The sequence below is a fragment of the Cucumis melo genome, chromosome 12 (assembly GCF_025177605.1).
Source record: "Cucumis melo cultivar AY chromosome 12, USDA_Cmelo_AY_1.0, whole genome shotgun sequence".
Lineage (NCBI taxonomy): Eukaryota > Viridiplantae > Streptophyta > Magnoliopsida > Cucurbitales > Cucurbitaceae > Cucumis > Cucumis melo.
In genome coordinates, this window is record NC_066868.1 from 6,835,844 (window position 1) to 6,853,458 (window position 17,615).

Genomic DNA, 17,615 nt, shown 5'->3' on the forward strand with positions numbered 1-17,615 from the left:
GTAAGAATCCTAATTTCTTAATAAGAAATAGAGAGGAAATAACAGAAATGTGTTAATAGAATTTACCTATAGAAAGAAATTGGAACAAGATGTTAATATAAGCTTTATACATGAATATAGGAAAAATATATGTTAATTTACGTAAACGTAACAAAACCTAAAAATAGTTACGGTACATATAACAAAAAAAAAGTCCATGAAATCAGACAAAATATTTTCATAATTTCAGGTTTGCTCTTGCATTCTTTTCTTTCTTCTTCTTCCTTTTCTTTGTGATTTTTTCTCTTTTAGATTTCTCCGCATCCTCTTTCTTCTGTCCTTAAACGATTAATTCTTATGTTTAAAAAACTTATATTTCATCTTCACTATTTTCAGCAAGATTTTTTGAAGTTACTTCATATTCCTTATATTCGAAAATATCAAGATCGTTTAAATATCATTTTGACATGATCTAAACGATCGTTTACCATGGCCAACAAGATTGTTTAAATATGAAACCTTTTTCCCTTCGTTTAAAAAGAACTAATATTTGTTTTAATATGATCTAAACGATTGATTACCATAGTTAACACGATCGTTTAGCATGGTCAACACGATTGTTTAGATTTGAAGCATTTTTTCCATCATTTAAAAAGAACTAAACGACTAAGTGGATATAATTTAAATGATCGCTTATCATGGTCAATATGATCGTTTGACATGGACAACACGATCGTTTAAATATAGAAGTCTTTTTCTCATCGATAAAAACAACAATATTATCGTATATCACAACCTAAACAATCATCGACCATTCGTTTATAATTTAGTATACAATCGTTTAGAAGAACATTACTCATACATATGTGACTGATAAATTGCATGTTGACCGAGGTATTTTTGGTATTTTTCATTGTGGGCATATGAGTTTTTTTCGTCTTCGAAATTGTTTTGTAAAGTGTAAAGATTTTACTTGTTTGTTATATTTTTTAAAAATCCAAAAAAATATATTAGTCGAAAAAAGTTAATGAATTATTTAATTAATTTTTTTAAAAATAAAAAAATAAAAAAAATTATTCACACTCCATCAAAAATGGAAAAAAAATTATCACTCAATTTTTTATAAAGGGTAAATATTCTATTTAGGAGAAATTTTCATTATTTAATTTATTTTTAAATTACAATTTTTTAATCGATATATATATGAGAAAAAATAATCTTCATGCACATCCATCTAAAAGGGCAGCGAATGAGACAAAAATACTAACTCCATTATCATTTGCATAAATGTTGTTTAGCAAAAATAACACTGATAAAAAATACTAATTTTCTAAATATATATGAATATCAATATGTGGATATGGATTATGGGTATAGAATATTATTGATATTGATTATCGATATAGATTTTGTATTTTGATTATTGATGAAAAATTAGTAAAAGATTAGAGGGTGTCGATTTGACGTATGTGGATATAATTGAAGACCTATTTGGTTGAATATGGGATTACAAACTGAAATTAGGAATTTAGCAATGCCTTGTTTCTTGTTATAAAGTTTGATAAACACCTTAAAATCATAATGAATTTTCCTGTTCTTATATTGATTATAGTTTCTAATGCGTAAATGTAACCTAATTCCATTGGGTAAATATAACCCAAAGGTTCAATCATAAATTTGATCTGTGAAGTTTGTAAAAGTTCAAAAATTAGAATTCAGTCTCTTTTGTCACTTCTGAAGTTAGAATGAGTACATATGAAGGGACGAATTCTCATAGTCACTGTTTTGTTTTTTTCTTCTTGTTTTTTTTTTTTTTTTCTAATAAGAAAAGAAAACAAAAGTCGTAAAAAGAGGAGTAATTAATTATAATTATTTATTAATTGATTGTAAGGTTATGAATGGTCAAATCATTAATCAAAAGCTTATGAGTTTTGAGAGATTCCAAAGTAGGAATAGAAACAATATAATACATTTTTCCTCACACAAGACAATGACCTCTCTCTCTCTCTCTCTCTCTCTCTCTCTCTCTCTCTCTCTCAAATAAACCAAAGTGAGCAGTGTTAATTTTAAAATACCCAATTGAGAATGATATTTGTCAAACTTTTAAATGATAATGATTTGTCTTATAACAATATCAAAATTTGATTTTTGTGACTTTTCTCCCCTAACCCCACATTTCTCCTATTCTTTTTCCTATAATGCACACACGCACATATACAGAGTAAAATAGAAGATTCGAAAACTAGATAATCAATTATCATAATTTAAGTGTTGAAATGCCTTATATACATCAGTTAAAAGAAGTTATCTATACTTGTAAATTCTCTAATCCTAAAGATGTTTCTATTTTGTATTCAATTATTGTTTTTAATAATAAATTGTTTAATTTTTTTGTATCCATAGATATAGCTAATACAATATTGTTAGTGAACACAACGTAAACTTGTTTGTTAATTCTATTTTGTTTTATGTTTTTTGTTCCTCTATTATGATCGTTGATTTTTAACATTAACGAGATTTGTAGGTTAAATTTTCATACTTTTATTAAAAGCTTAAAGAACAAAAAAGAAACTAGAGAAATTGATCCGATGGAGTACTAATCTAAATTAACGAAAAAATAATTAAACTAAAGTTTGAATATATCGAGTAAGTTAAATTGTTTTTGATTGTATGAGCAAGTTGATGCTCTAGTGTGAGTAGCGACACGTTAATATTGAGCAATATTATTATAGGTTGTTGGTGCTACCATTAAAGTACTCAACCACAATTCAAAAGAAAAATATATATTTATGGGTCCATCTTTTTATTTATTTTAGTCGAAAGGACACTATGGTACTTCCAAAGGCTTCTCTCTAATCTCTAAATACTATGTAAAATAATCCAATGCATTATTAATTTTGGTCTCAAAACTTTCCTGAGATCCACAATTTACCAACTTTATAGCGCTCATCTTTATATTCTTTTTACTTTGAATATAGTATTGTAATGAGTAATAATTTATTTTCTAATCTTTAAAAAGTGTTGCCCTTATTCTAAATTTTTTTTTATAAAAAATGTCCATTTTTATTATCTAATAACCACTTATAATATTTATAGTTAATAAAAAAGTTTAATTCCTAATTAGTTATCAATCTTTTCGTTCAAAAAATTTTTATTAAAACAAATCAAATTTTTTACGAGAACGAGACTAAGGATCACATTGTTGTTTTGAAGAAAAGTTGAAGAAGGAACAAAGTTTTTTAACCTAATTAATATAATTTAACCACAGCCGAATAACATTGGTATAATTTATTGAAAGATGATGAAGGTGGATTAGAGTTAGCATTCTGTATATAATCAGCACGTAGAGTAAAACAAAAAGGGAAAGAAAAGATGTGTAGAACAACTATCTTTTTTCTTTCTTCTTCTTTTCTTTTCTGCAAACGTATTAACTTAAATACGTGGGATGAAAATAGAGCTCTAACCTCAAAATGAAGACCTTTTGCCTCAAACCAAGTACTATTTTATTTGGGTCTATTTATAAATTAGGTCTTTTAAAAAATATAACAAAATAGCAAAATATTTACCTTCTATAAAACAATTTTAAAAAACCTCACAGTCCCACAATAAAAAATATAAAAAATGTGCGTAATATATTTAATACACGATCGTTTAGATTTCGATATTGTTTGGTATACGATTGTTTAGATTTTGTCATTTAGATTTGAATAGACAAATCCAAACGATTTATTTTTTCAATTCTAACAATTTATTTTTTCAATTCTATTATTTAATTTAGTTACACGATCATTTAATTTGAATACACGATCGTTTAAATTTGAGTAGACAAATCTAAACGATTCTTTTTTCAAAATTGGGTACATGATCGTTTACATTTGACTAAATGAATTTTTTCAAGATTCATTTGGTACACGATCGTTTAGATTTGTTTACACGATCATGTATTTTTTTAAGATTCTTTTGTTACCCAATTGTTTAGATTTGTATACACGATTGTTTTTTTTTTTTTTACACTATCATTTAAATTTGGCTACTCCAATTTAAACGATTTTTTCAAGATTCTTTATACTCATCCTTTAGATTTTGTTACCTACATCTAAACGACGAAAAGAAGAGAAAAAGAAGAAAGACAATGGAAAGAAATCGCAGCGAAAAAAAAGAAGTGGAAAAGAAGAAAGACGACGGAAAGAAATCGCAGCGAAGAAAGATGGCAGGACAAACTTGAAATATTTTAAAAATGGTTGGCTATATTATACAAACAGTAAATATTTTAGTGGTTTGTTATAATTATGAAAATTTCCCCATAAGGATTGTAACGACCTTACTTTCCGGACTAAGCTGAGATCACTACCAGTACTAAGACTCGACCACAAAACACAAAAACGCATAAAGGACCGGTTACGATTATTTAAAAACGTTAGAAATATTACAAAAAAAAAAAAAAGTAGTTTCGGACCCTATTTTAAATCACAGTCACGAGAGTTTCAAATACAATATTCAAGTCATCAAACTCAAAATTACAAAACCAAATATTCTAACAAACTACATCAGCGGAAGCATAAAGAAAACCAGACGCGTCCATATGGCCTTCACGCATCCTTCCTGCCTCTCGTCGGTCTGCCCCTCGCTGTACCCTTACCTGAAAAGTTAAAGAAGAGAAAGGGTGAGTATAAAATATACCCAGTAAGGAACCCACTACTGGGCCCACTAGGGAACAACAGTTAACTTCCTATTCAGGGGTACCCTACATAAACAGTCTAGTGGTTCCGTAGAACGCAAACATCAGTCTCGTGACCCCGAAGGGTGCACGTATCAGTCTAGTGATCCCGAAGGATGCACCTATCAGTCTTGTGATCCCGAAGGATGCACATATCAGTCTAGTGATCCCGAAGGACACATATCAGTCTAGTGGTCCCGAAGGATGCACGTATCAGTCTAGTGATCCCGAGGTCCAATAGTAGGAAAACCCTTACCTGATACTTAGTTATGCCCCTCGATCGAGTCCACGCTCAACAGATCCACCTAAACGAAAACACAAGGGTTTAAACGATGACACCAGTAAAAGTTACCATTTTAAATCATTCGAAACAACGTCGGCTTACCTGAGTAAAGGGAGCTATTCCCAAATGAACTTGCCGTGGGACCCAAGAACTTGAGCGTCAAACCCCTATTACCTTCAAGGAACGAAAGATAGGACCCAGTCTTACTCCAATATTCAAACTCGAAACGGTCATGGCAACATTGGATAAATTACCAAAATGATCCTTACCGAAGACTCACCGTGACCCAAAGTGGAGGGAGAAAAATATGGCTTAGGTGGCTTGGCTCGGCTTGGCTCACCCTCGTCTCGACTTGGCTCGGCCTCGACTCGCGGCTTGCGGCTCACGGCTCAACTCGGCTTGACTCGGCTCGCGGCTCGACTCGCGGCTCGGCTCGCGGCTCGACTCGGCTTGCGGCTTGCAGCTCGACTCAGATTCACGAATCGGGTCGGTTTGGATGAGGGTTCTCGGGTCGGCTTGCAAGATGGGAAATCTGCGACTGTTGGAGGTTCTGTGACAAGATTTTTTTCAATCTGATGGCGTCTTCAACAATTATTACATGTATCATGGAGGCACCAACTTTAGAAGAACCTCGAGAGGTCCATTCATCACTACATCATACGATTGCAACGCCCCACTTGATGAATATGAAAACTTGAATCAACCTAAATGGAGGCATCTCAAACAACACCATGCATAAATCAAGTTAAAAGAGAACAATTTCGAAAACGAAAAAAGCTCACAGGCTCACAATAAAAAATACAAAAAATGCCCCATCAACCACGCCGTCAACAATGCGCGTAATATATTTGGTTCACAATCGTTTACATTTGGCTAATTTTGGTACACAATCGTTTAGATTTGGTCGTTTATATTTGGATAGGAAAATCTAAACGATTTATTTTTTTCAATTCTATCGTTTAATTTGGTTACACCGTCATTTAATTTGGATACACGATCGTTTGTTTTTTGAACATTTTTCAGTACACAATTGTTTAGATTTGGCTAAATGGTTTTTTTTAAATTCTTTTGGTACACGATCGTTTAGATTTGTTTATACTATCGTTTATTTTTTTACATTATCGTTTAGATTTAGCTACTATAATCTAAACGATTTCTTTTCAAGATTCTTTATACACGATCCTTTAGATTTGGCTATTTTTGTACACGATCGTTCCAAATCTAAACGACTAAAAAAAGAAGATAAAAAGAAGAAAGACAACGGAAAAAAAACAAAAGAAGAAGAAAAGAAGAAAAATGATAGAAAGCAGTCGTAGCGAAGAGGAGTAGAAAGACAGAAGGGCAAACCTAAAATATTTAAAAAATAGCTAACTTCATGGTGCTTGTTACACGAACCGCAAATATTTTAGTGCTTGGTTATATCTATGAAAATTTACCCTTTTCATTTGGTACTTTATTACATAAATTTTATTTTACTTCCAAATAAGGGTTTTTATTGAAACATTTGAATTAAATTAAAGGAACAAATAGTACAAATGATCTAATGTATGACATTATATTTATTATATTAAGCTATTAAGGCCCAAAGTTTAAATATTAAATGATTAAAATTATTTCACCAAACTCATTGAATTATTTGGTTCATTAATTAATTAATCATTCAATTTAAATATAAGTGGATAATCAATTTGATATTTCTTTAATGCGATCATCACTTTTTTTCGTACAGTTATTGTATTGTTTTAATCTGAATAATGGATTATCAGAAACAGCCCCAATGTATCTTTCAAACTATTGTTATTTATATATTCAACAAATTAATTAAAATAAATATTTTTGAAACATCATAACTTTATAATTAAATTTTCTTTTGGCAACATATAGCTAAAGTATAGTCTCAATGAAACCTTCTTCCTAAATAATGCACGAGAACGGAATAATATATATTATGGATTCCACAATTTGATTGTAGCTCATTCTGAATTTATTATTATATTTTGTTACCAAAGCATATGAAGTAGTATAGTACTATTATAAGGTCTCCAATATGGTTATTTTATCTTTTTAACTTTTTTAATCAAGTATTTTTAGAAATAATGTATTGTTTGAAAATCATGACAAAAATATAGTATCAGAAATTTCAGAAATTGGGTATTATCTCAAACTATTGTCGAAACACGACATCCATTAATCCAAATCACCTATATTTTGACTACATTGACCCACCAAAATATCCAAAAAAACGATGAATAATTAATTAATTACGAGAACAAACTCTTCCTCTTCATCTATCAAAACTTTTCTTAAAAAAAAAAGGTAAATTCAAAGAAATTATGAACCGATTAAAAAACCAAAAAAAAAAAGTTCCAATTCATTTACTAAATAAAATCTTATACATAATAAATCAACTAAAATACATGGCTTTTGGAGAGAGTTTGGTTAATTAATCAATAACGCATAATCCATCAAAATTTCCAAAATAAAGATAGAAATTTATCTATACACAATGCGCAAAAGAAAAAAAGTGACATGATCGATGCAATTCATTATCCAATCACTATTGGTATAGGATCTAAATGATTGTGAACGATCATGTACCAATATCTAGACGATTAATTGTCTCTCTCAGATAGATAAAAGATAGATCACTATCATGATCATTTAAATTTGGTACAAAATCGTTTAGACTTGGTAGATAAGATCGTTTACATTAGGTACAAGGTACAAGGGTACAAGATCGTTTAGATTGGATACAAAACCATTTAGATTATGTACAAAATCGTTTTTAATCATTATTTTACGCGTGTGTGACCAAGTGATTTTTGTTATTTCATGTTGTGGCTTTTTTCCTTTTTCAAAATTGTTCTATACAGTGTAAATAATTTTACGCATTTTTATATTTTTGGAAAAATTCAAATAAAATATGTTATTGTAACTGAAATTTCAAAAAAATAATTCTAAGAAAAAATTTGAAGATAGAACAACTGGAATTGGAAACAAAACGTGTTAATAAAAAAAATAATAAAATTAAAATTGAAAATCTGATTTCAATTTAATAAAGAAACGTATCATTAGGATTGAAAATTGAGATTTGGGATATTTAATATATATATATATATATATATATATATATATATATATATATATATATATATATATATATATATATATATATATAAAGAAAAAAGGAAAATGAATAAAGAAGTCTGCACCATGGATTGGCTCACCGAAGTCGTGGACCTAATCAACGACCTCAATACCTTGTCGTGGACTGGATCCACGACGTAACCTAGTTGTTGATTTCATACACGACTTCAATACTCTATTTTTATCAATATATAGTTTTTCTTCTACCTTATTTTTTACATTATTTTTAAAATAACATTATTAAGAAAACTTCTTGTGAAACAGTTTTCAAAGTTGTATATGTAAGGCAAGAGTACAAATTATCTCTGAGATTTGGATGAGAGTATTACGTACTTTATACTATATTTTAATGAGACTATGTACTTTATACTATGCTTATGTTGGAAGATTTTCGCAAACTTGTACGATTCAAAGTTTGAAAATTTGCAGACAAAATGAAACAACTCTACTTGAATAAAATGTTAACTATCAGTCCGATCAGTTATCTTTCTCTCATATTTTCAAAATAAATAAAATAGAAAAATGGAGAAAGTTCTGCGAATAGAAAAAATAACAAACTATTTACATAAATATGAAAACAAAACGACATTGATATACTTCTATCAACCTTATCCATCATAAAACTATACCATTTTTATCACTGATAGCTCTATCGACTTTTATCATTGATAAACGCTATAGACTTCTATCAATATTTATTTGGGTGATAAATTTTTTTTTATAACTAGTAAATTGTTTGACCCACTTTTTATATTATAAAAAATCTATATCAAGATTATTACAAATAGGATAATTATAATGGATATCAATTTTAGAGTAATAATCAAGTATAAAAAACATTTTTTCAAAATTACAAATAAAGCAAAATCTATTTGTAATAAACTTCTATCGTGGATAAATTCTTATAGTTCATAAGTGATAGGCCAGTTAGTCTATCAATGATAGACTTTAACAAACTTTGTTATATTTATAATTATTTTAAAATGTTGCTATATGATTAATTATTTTAAATCTTATTGCTATATTTGTATTTATCTTTGAGGTCTTTTCAAAAATATAAAAAAGGGCAAAATATTTACATTATATAAAACAATTCTGAAAATGAAAAAAGCCTAGAGGGCGACCGTGTAAAATACCAAAAATTACCCGTCAACTACGCCGTCAACAACGCACACGTAATATATTTGTGATCCTTTAGATATGACTATAATTTATTTTTCAATTCTATCTTTTAATTTTGTTACATGATCGTTTAATTTGTTTAAATTTAAATTTGGTTACACAATCGTTTAGATTTGAATTCGCTTATTTTTGGTACACAATCGTTTAGATATGGCTACAATTTATTTTTTTGATTCTATCGTTTAATTTTGTTACACGATCGTTTAATTTGGTTACGTTTAAATTTGGTTAACAATCGTTTTAATTTGATCTTTTAGATTTGAGGACCGAAATCTAAATGAATTTTTTTCAAAACTTGGTACGCGATCGTTTAGATTTGGCTAAACGATTTTTTTAAATTCTTTTGTTACACGATCGTTTATTTTTTTTATACGATCGTTTAGATTTGTCTACACGTGTTTAGATTTGGCTAAACGATTTTTTAAAACTCTTTTGCTACACGATCGTTTATTTTTTTTATATGATCGTTTAGATTTGTCTACACGATCGTTTAGATTTGGCTAAATGATTTTTTTAACTCTTTTGATACACGATCATTTAGATTTGTCTGTAGATGATTTATTTTTTTTACACGATCATTTATATTTGGCTACTCCAATCTAAATGATTCTTTTCAAGATTTTTTAGACTTGTTATTTTTTATGTCCATGGTCATTTAGATTTGGTTATCTAAATCCATGTAATAATTGTTGAAGACGCCATCAGATTGAAAAAAATCTTGTCACAGAAAATGCTACATCTTCTGCAGTTCTATAAGGGTCTTTGTCGCCCCATTTCTTGAACCATCCCACCCAATTTTTAGTAAACATTTTTGGGCTCTTAAGATTATTTGGAGTAAAGTTATCACAGTAGAATCTGTTGCATGTATTAATGATAGGTTGTGGGGCATCACTTTGTTGGCACATGATTTATGGAACGTCAATAGTGAGAGATTCCACCATTTGAGCACACCAATTGATATATGATTTTCCTGCATCTCCATAAGCTAGTGTCATCACATTTCCATACTCATTCTCGATTTGTGAGCTAATATTATTGGCCCTCCTTGTGAAACAAAGAGATTAGCTTGTTTACACATATTCATTATCTTTGTCGTGAAAGTTTGCATTTCATTCTTGTAGACTTGATTGTTAGTTCGTAGTTGCATTCTTGCATATTCTGCAACCACACTAGAAAGCCTCCATAGGTCCACTCGGCACACACGTAAGGACCAATTGTCATGACAACATAGAGTCTAGCATCTTGGATAAGCTGGAAGAATTTAATAAAATCTAAATGTCCAGAGAAATCGTATTTTCATCGTTGTGCTTCATGACAATCCCCAAAAATGTATGTCTCAATTGTATCAAGTTTACCATATTTTCAATTCTATTTTTCATTTTTCACATTTGGCTTAATGTTGTAAGCCATCAACTTTAGGCTTAAGCTAATATAATATGAGCAATTGAGTGTAAATAGATGGATAGATATTATACTTACATTAAACACAAATATGATATCAACATATTTATTTGACAACCTCTTAAATGGTGGATTTAATCATTCTCATTACAGTACTCAATTAGCATTAGAACTAATTAATTAAAGTTCATACTCAAATTAAAGATGTTAATTGTAATTTAGTGAAAATATTGTTTCATTATTTAAAATACTTCTTTAATTTATATATCATGATGTGTGATGAGTGATGGTTGAAATAGTGAAGATAAATAAATCCAAGACAATCTAGAAGAGTAAAAAAAAGAGATGATCAACAGAATAATAGATAAAGTAACAGATTTTCAAGGGAAAACAAATTAAATTACAAAAAAAACAAACTGTTAAAAATTTAATTTATTATGTTAATATCGAAAAAGTTTCTTCAATTACCATCAAAAAATTACTTACGAAGTAAGATGCTTAATTACAACGCGAGTTTGCTTATCCCCACCTTTTAAACAAATGAGTGTTCATTGATTTATTTGTTTGAATAGACTTAAGGCTCCGGTAATCATTTGATTTTTTTGTTTTTGAAAATTAAAAAAATCTTGCACCAAGATGCTTGTTCATGAGGTGATGTGAACAAGAAGAAATATAGCGAAAGTAGTAGAATAAACTCATCCCTATAACTAGGGGTGTAAGAATAACCCGAACAACCTGATCACCCGGACTACCAAACCCATATTATATGGGTTGGGTTGGGTTAGTTTAAAATGTGGGTTGGATTGGGTTGAAAATTTTGGTTTTTTTTCGGGTTGGGTTGAGTCTCGTGTTGAGGGTTGAAAAATTTGGGTCAACCTAACCCAACCCGAATTAATAATTTTTATATATATTTATTTATATTTATATTATAGATATTTTATTATTTATCTAATATTTATGGATAATGTTTAAAATGTTGAACTTTTATGGATATTTGAAACTTTGAATTTATAGATGTTTGAAACTTTAGATATGAGTGTTTATCGACATCGTACAACAATTTTAAACCGTACAAACATCAAGAATGAAAGAATAATAATACAACCCGATAACCCAACCCAACCCAACCCATATTTTAAGGGTTCGGTTGGGTTGGGTTAGGAATATAATATGGGTTATTCGGGTTGTCAACTCAACCAACTCGAAAATATGGGTTAGGTTGGAAATGTCCCTCAACACAACCCAACCCAACCCGTTTACACCCCTACCTATAACGAGGTTAATTTTCTTTTAACTTACATTATTATGATTCTTATGAAAATTTTCTTCTTATGGCAATTGGTTGCAAAAGGTGAAGTCTTGGAGTTGAAGTCTTTTGACGTTGCCAAACTCAAATACAATAGGCACTTTGGTTTCAACATAGATTGTGTAAGTTTTTTTTCCTATCCTCTACGTTACTGGTCCTTCGATAAAGGAAGTGGCTAATATAATGTAACGCCCCAAAAAATTAAGATAATTTATTGGGCGTTATTTTGAATCCATTTAATGAGAATTATTTGTTTTAGGTGGGAATTGAAATTAATTAAATATTTCTTGGATGAATATTTAATTAATTAGAGGTTTTGGCACGTGGTGTTTGTTAAGTTTTTGTTTAAATGGTAGGTTAAGAGAATTAAGTAAAGTTGTGGATTTTTAGTGTTGTTGAAGTTGAATTTAATTAAATAATTATGGATGTTATTTAATTAAATTGTGGGGTGGAAAGTTTGTTGGAGATTGAATAATTATATGTATATGTGGAAATATATATATAATTATTATGTTAAAGGAAACGATAATTATATTTGTTGAAATATAATTATTTAAGGAAAAAATAGTTGTGTTTTGGAGAAAGGATATTTATTAAAGGAGAAAAAGTAAAATAATTATATTTTGGGAAAATATAATTATTTGTAAAAGGATAATTAATTACTTTGGAGAAGATAAACAATAATTAATTATTTGTAAAAGGATAATATTTTGGAGAAAGATAAATAATAATTATTGTGGAAGATAATTAATAATTATTTTGGAGAAAGATAAATAATAATTAATTATTGTGGAAGATAATTAATAATTACTTTGGAGAAAGATAAACAATAATTAATTATTGTGGAAGATAATTAATTATTTTGGAGAAAGATAAATAATAATTAATTATGGTGGAAGATAATTAATTATTTTGGAGAAAGATAAATAATAATTAATTATTGTAGAAGATAATTAATTATTTTGGAAGAAAGGTAAATAATAATTAATTATTGTGGATGATAATTAATTATTCTGCAGAAAGATAAATCTTGATTATGGAGTGAAGTTGTTATGGTTGGTTTAAGACAATTCATGTTGTGGAAGTTATAAGTGATTTATTGGAAAAGATTTGATTGATTAAATTAATTGAGGACTTAAGTTAATTTGAGATTTTGGAGGGAAAAGTTAGTTTTGGTGGAATTGTAATTAATTGAGTATATATATATGGATATATATATTTAATTAATAATATGGAAAAGTGAAGTTAATTATATGATGGAATATAATTATATTTGTTTGGAAAAGAAGATAATCCATAAGGAGAGAGATGGTTGATTTGATTGGACAAAAAAGATATATATTTATTTGCAAGAGAGAATAATGGTTTAAATAAATATATATTTATTGTAGATTTTGGTGAGAGAAAAATAATAATAATAAAGAAGTATTATTATTATTATTAATAGTTATAAATGCCTAAGATTAAGGCATTGATTTAGGAAAGATAATGGGAATAAAGATATATGTATATTTTTTGGTATTATATATATATCCTAAAAGGAAAAGGAAAAGAAAATAATAATAATAAATATTATTGTTATTATATATATCCTAAAAGGAAAAGGAAAAGGAAATAATAATTATTATTATTATTGTTATTATTTGGGTCTATAAATAGATTGGAATGCTTAAGTTGGAAATTAAAGGAAAAAGAAAAAGGTTCTTCATCTTCTTCTCTAAGATAACCCTCTGCTGTCGCCGCCTCAGTTGAAGTTAAGATTGGTCTCTTTGGAAGCTTGAGGATTTAAAGTGATGAATTTTCATCAAGGATAAGAGGATTTTTCAACCTCCATTTGAGTAACCTTGGTAAGCAAATAAAATTAAATTAATATTTTATTAATTTAATTTTGGATCTATTTGAGGTTTCTTTAAAGGTTCAATTGGCTAAACTTTTTAAGATTTAAATCTTGGATTTTTCCCAATCAAGGTTGAATTGGTTTCAACCCTTTTTTTTTAGAAAGTTAATTAATTTGGGAGAATTTTTGGATGTTAGCCAATTGCTAATTTCATTAATTAAGATACTAAGTTTTCCTTTTATGATTAGGATCAAGTTAATTGGAGAATTTTTACTGTCAACTAGGAACTACCTTTGTTTGGCTAAAATCTCCAGGTAAGAGATTCTCCTACTAGACCTTCGAACTGAATTCAAGAGACCGCATGTAATTATGATTATGCATTGATGGTAGCTAAGATGCATAATTTGATGATAATGATGACTGAGGTTATTATGTTGATGATTGATGATGATAGTTGATGTTGATGATGATGACTGAGATTATTATGTTGATGATTGATGATGGTGACTGATGTTATGTTAATGACTGGTAGATTGATGTTGATGATTGTTAATGCATGATATATTAATCACATGATTAAGGACGTTAAGATTAATACTCATGCCATGTTATGATGTTATGTTATGCTACATGCTATGGATAGGGTGTTCTGTTAACTTTGTCTATTAGAGTCGTACCTGCATGGGTGTCCTTCGGGATCACCACCTATTTAGGACTGTGTGGTCCGACGGGACGCCAGTCTAGCATGTATATAGATATGATTCGAGTGATTCGACGGGGTCCTCGCATCCCGATTGTCTTAGTGTTACCCCCGGGTTCACTACAGACCAGCATGTCCTAGGTGCTCCCTCGGGACACCGAAGACCAGATTTTCGTTCCTACGGGAGCGCATGTTGCACGTGTTCGGGAACGTGCCAGAGATTGGGTACCATTTTCAGGACTCTAATGGGAAGTTAACAGACACCTAGTGGGACTAGTAGTAGGTCCCTTACTGAGTATATGTTTATACTCACTCTTTCTATGTTTAACATTTCAGGCGAAGGTAAAGGTAGAGGAAAGCTGGCGAGCGACAAAGAAGGATCCGTGACATGCCATATGGGGACTCAGTTTTGCTTCCGCGTTTATGTTTCAGTGTTTTAATATTCCGTTTTTAATGAAAATTTATTCTTCCCTCGTTTCAAAAAGTGTCTCTTGTCATTGTTCCGTTTTAGTAACGACCTCAGCTTAGTATAAAGAGTTGGGTCGTTACAGTGTCTAGTAGGAGAATCTCTTACCTGGAGATTTTAGCCAAACAAAGGTAGTTCCTAGTTGACAGTAAAAATTCTCCAATTAACTTGATCCTAATCATAAAAGGAAAACTTAGTATCTTAATTAATGAAATTAGCAATTGGCTAACATCCAAAAATTCTCCCAAATTAATTAACTTTCTAAAAAAAAAGGGTTGAAACCAATTCAACCTTGATTGGGAAAAATCCAAGATTTAAATCTTAAAAAGTTTAGCCAATTGAACCTTTAAAGAAACCTCAAATAGATCCAAAATTAAATTAATAAAATATTAATTTAATTTTATTTGCTTACCAAGGTTACTCAAATGGAGGTTGAAAAATCCTCTTATCCTTGATGAAAATTCATCACTTTAAATCCTCAAGCTTCCAAAGAGACCAATCTTAACTTCAACTGAGGCGGCGACAGCAGAGGGTTATCTTAGAGAAGAAGATGAAGAACCTTTTTCTTTTTCCTTTAATTTCCAACTTAAGCATTCCAATCTATTTATAGACCCAAATAATAACAATAATAATAATAATTATTATTTCCTTTTCCTTTTCCTTTTAGGATATATATAATAACAATAATATTTATTATTATTATTTTCTTTTCCTTTTCCTTTTAGGATATATATATAATACCAAAAAATATACATATATCTTTATTCCCATTATCTTTCCTAAATCAATGCCTTAATCTTAGGCATTTATAACTATTAATAATAATAATAATACTTCTTTATTATTATTATTTTTCTCTCACCAAAATCTACAATAAATATATATTTATTTAAACCATTATTCTCTCTTGCAAATAAATATATATCTTTTTTGTCCAATCAAATCAACCATCTCTCTCCTTATGGATTATCTTCTTTTCCAAACAAATATAATTATATTCCATCATATAATTAACTTCACTTTTCCATATTATTAATTAAATATATATATCCATATATATATACTCAATTAATTACAATTCCACCAAAACTAACTTTTCCCTCCAAAATCTCAAATTAACTTAAGTCCTCAATTAATTTAATCAATCAAATCTTTTCCAATAAATCACTTATAACTTCCACAACATGAATTGTCTTAAACCAACCATAACAACTTCACTCCATAATCAAGATTTATCTTTCTGCAGAATAATTCATTATCATCCACAATAATTAATTATTATTTACCTTTCTTCCAAAATAATTAATTATCTTCTACAATAATTAATTATTATTTATCTTTCTCCAAAATAATTAATTATCTTCCACCATAATTAATTATTATTTATCTTTCTCCAAAATAATTAATTATCTTCCACAATAATTAATTATTGTTTATCTTTCTCCAAAGTAATTATTAATTATCTTCCACAATAATTAATTATTATTTATCTTTCTCCAAAATAATTATTAATTATCTTCCACAATAATTATTATTTATCTTTCTCCAAAATATTATCCTTTTACAAATAATTAATTATTGTTTATCTTCTCCAAAGTAATTAATTATCCTTTTACAAATAATTATATTTTCCCAAAATATAATTATTTTACTTTTTCTCCTTTAATAAATATCCTTTCTCCAAAACACAACTATTTTTTCCTTAAATAATTATATTTCAACAAATATAATTATCGTTTCCTTTAACATAATAATTATATATATATTTCCACATATACATATAATTATTCAATCTCCAACAAACTTTCCACCCCACAATTTAATTAAATAACATCCATAATTATTTAATTAAATTCAACTTCAACAACACTAAAAATCCACAACTTTACTTAATTCTCTTAACCTACCATTTAAACAAAAACTTAACAAACACCACGTGCCAAAACCTCTAATTAATTAAATATTCATCCAAGAAATATTTAATTAATTTCAATTCCCACCTAAAACAAATAATTCTCATTAAATGGATTCAAAATAACGCCCAATAAATTATCTTAATTTTTTGGGGCGTTACAATCTTCCCTCCTTTAACAACTTTCGTCCTCGAAAGTTCTAATCTTTGAACAGCTTGGGATACTTGGCTCTCACGTCTTAATTAATAACAAATTCTACCAAATTCCAAAATCTTTAATTAAATATACACACCCATGTATATATATTTAATTAATCTAACACAAAACACCAAATACATTCCTTAACTTCTAATTCCACTTAATGTAACACCCATAATAAGTTCCTTAAATTTATGGGGTGTTACATATAAGTATGAGATTTCATTCGCCAATGGTCTTTATTTATTCTCTTTTTTTCTTTTATGATTGATGTGCTACTGTTCTTTTCCATTGAATCAATAATTTTAATTTATTGTGACTATTAGGATTGGAAGCTTTAACAATAAAGAAAAAGAAAAGAAAGAACGTCATGAAGTAAGCTGCTTCAATCTAGAACCGTTGGGAAGAAAGTTTATATCTATTTTACTGTTTATGCTTTACTTGTTGTTAATGTGATTTAATTGTATACTTGTAAGTAATTGTCAA

At 28.6% G+C, this 17,615-nt stretch overlaps 1 long non-coding RNA gene across 1 annotated transcript; it reads left to right on the top strand.

Annotated features, from left to right (window-relative positions):
- The first annotated feature begins 13,722 nt into the window (after positions 1–13,722).
- Positions 13,723–15,064, top strand: LOC127144254 (uncharacterized). Its single transcript, XR_007815855.1, has 3 exons — positions 13,723–13,862; positions 14,101–14,166; positions 14,889–15,064. It is a non-coding gene; the product is annotated as an uncharacterized LOC127144254 (long non-coding RNA).
- The last annotated feature ends 2,551 nt before the right edge of the window (positions 15,065–17,615 follow it).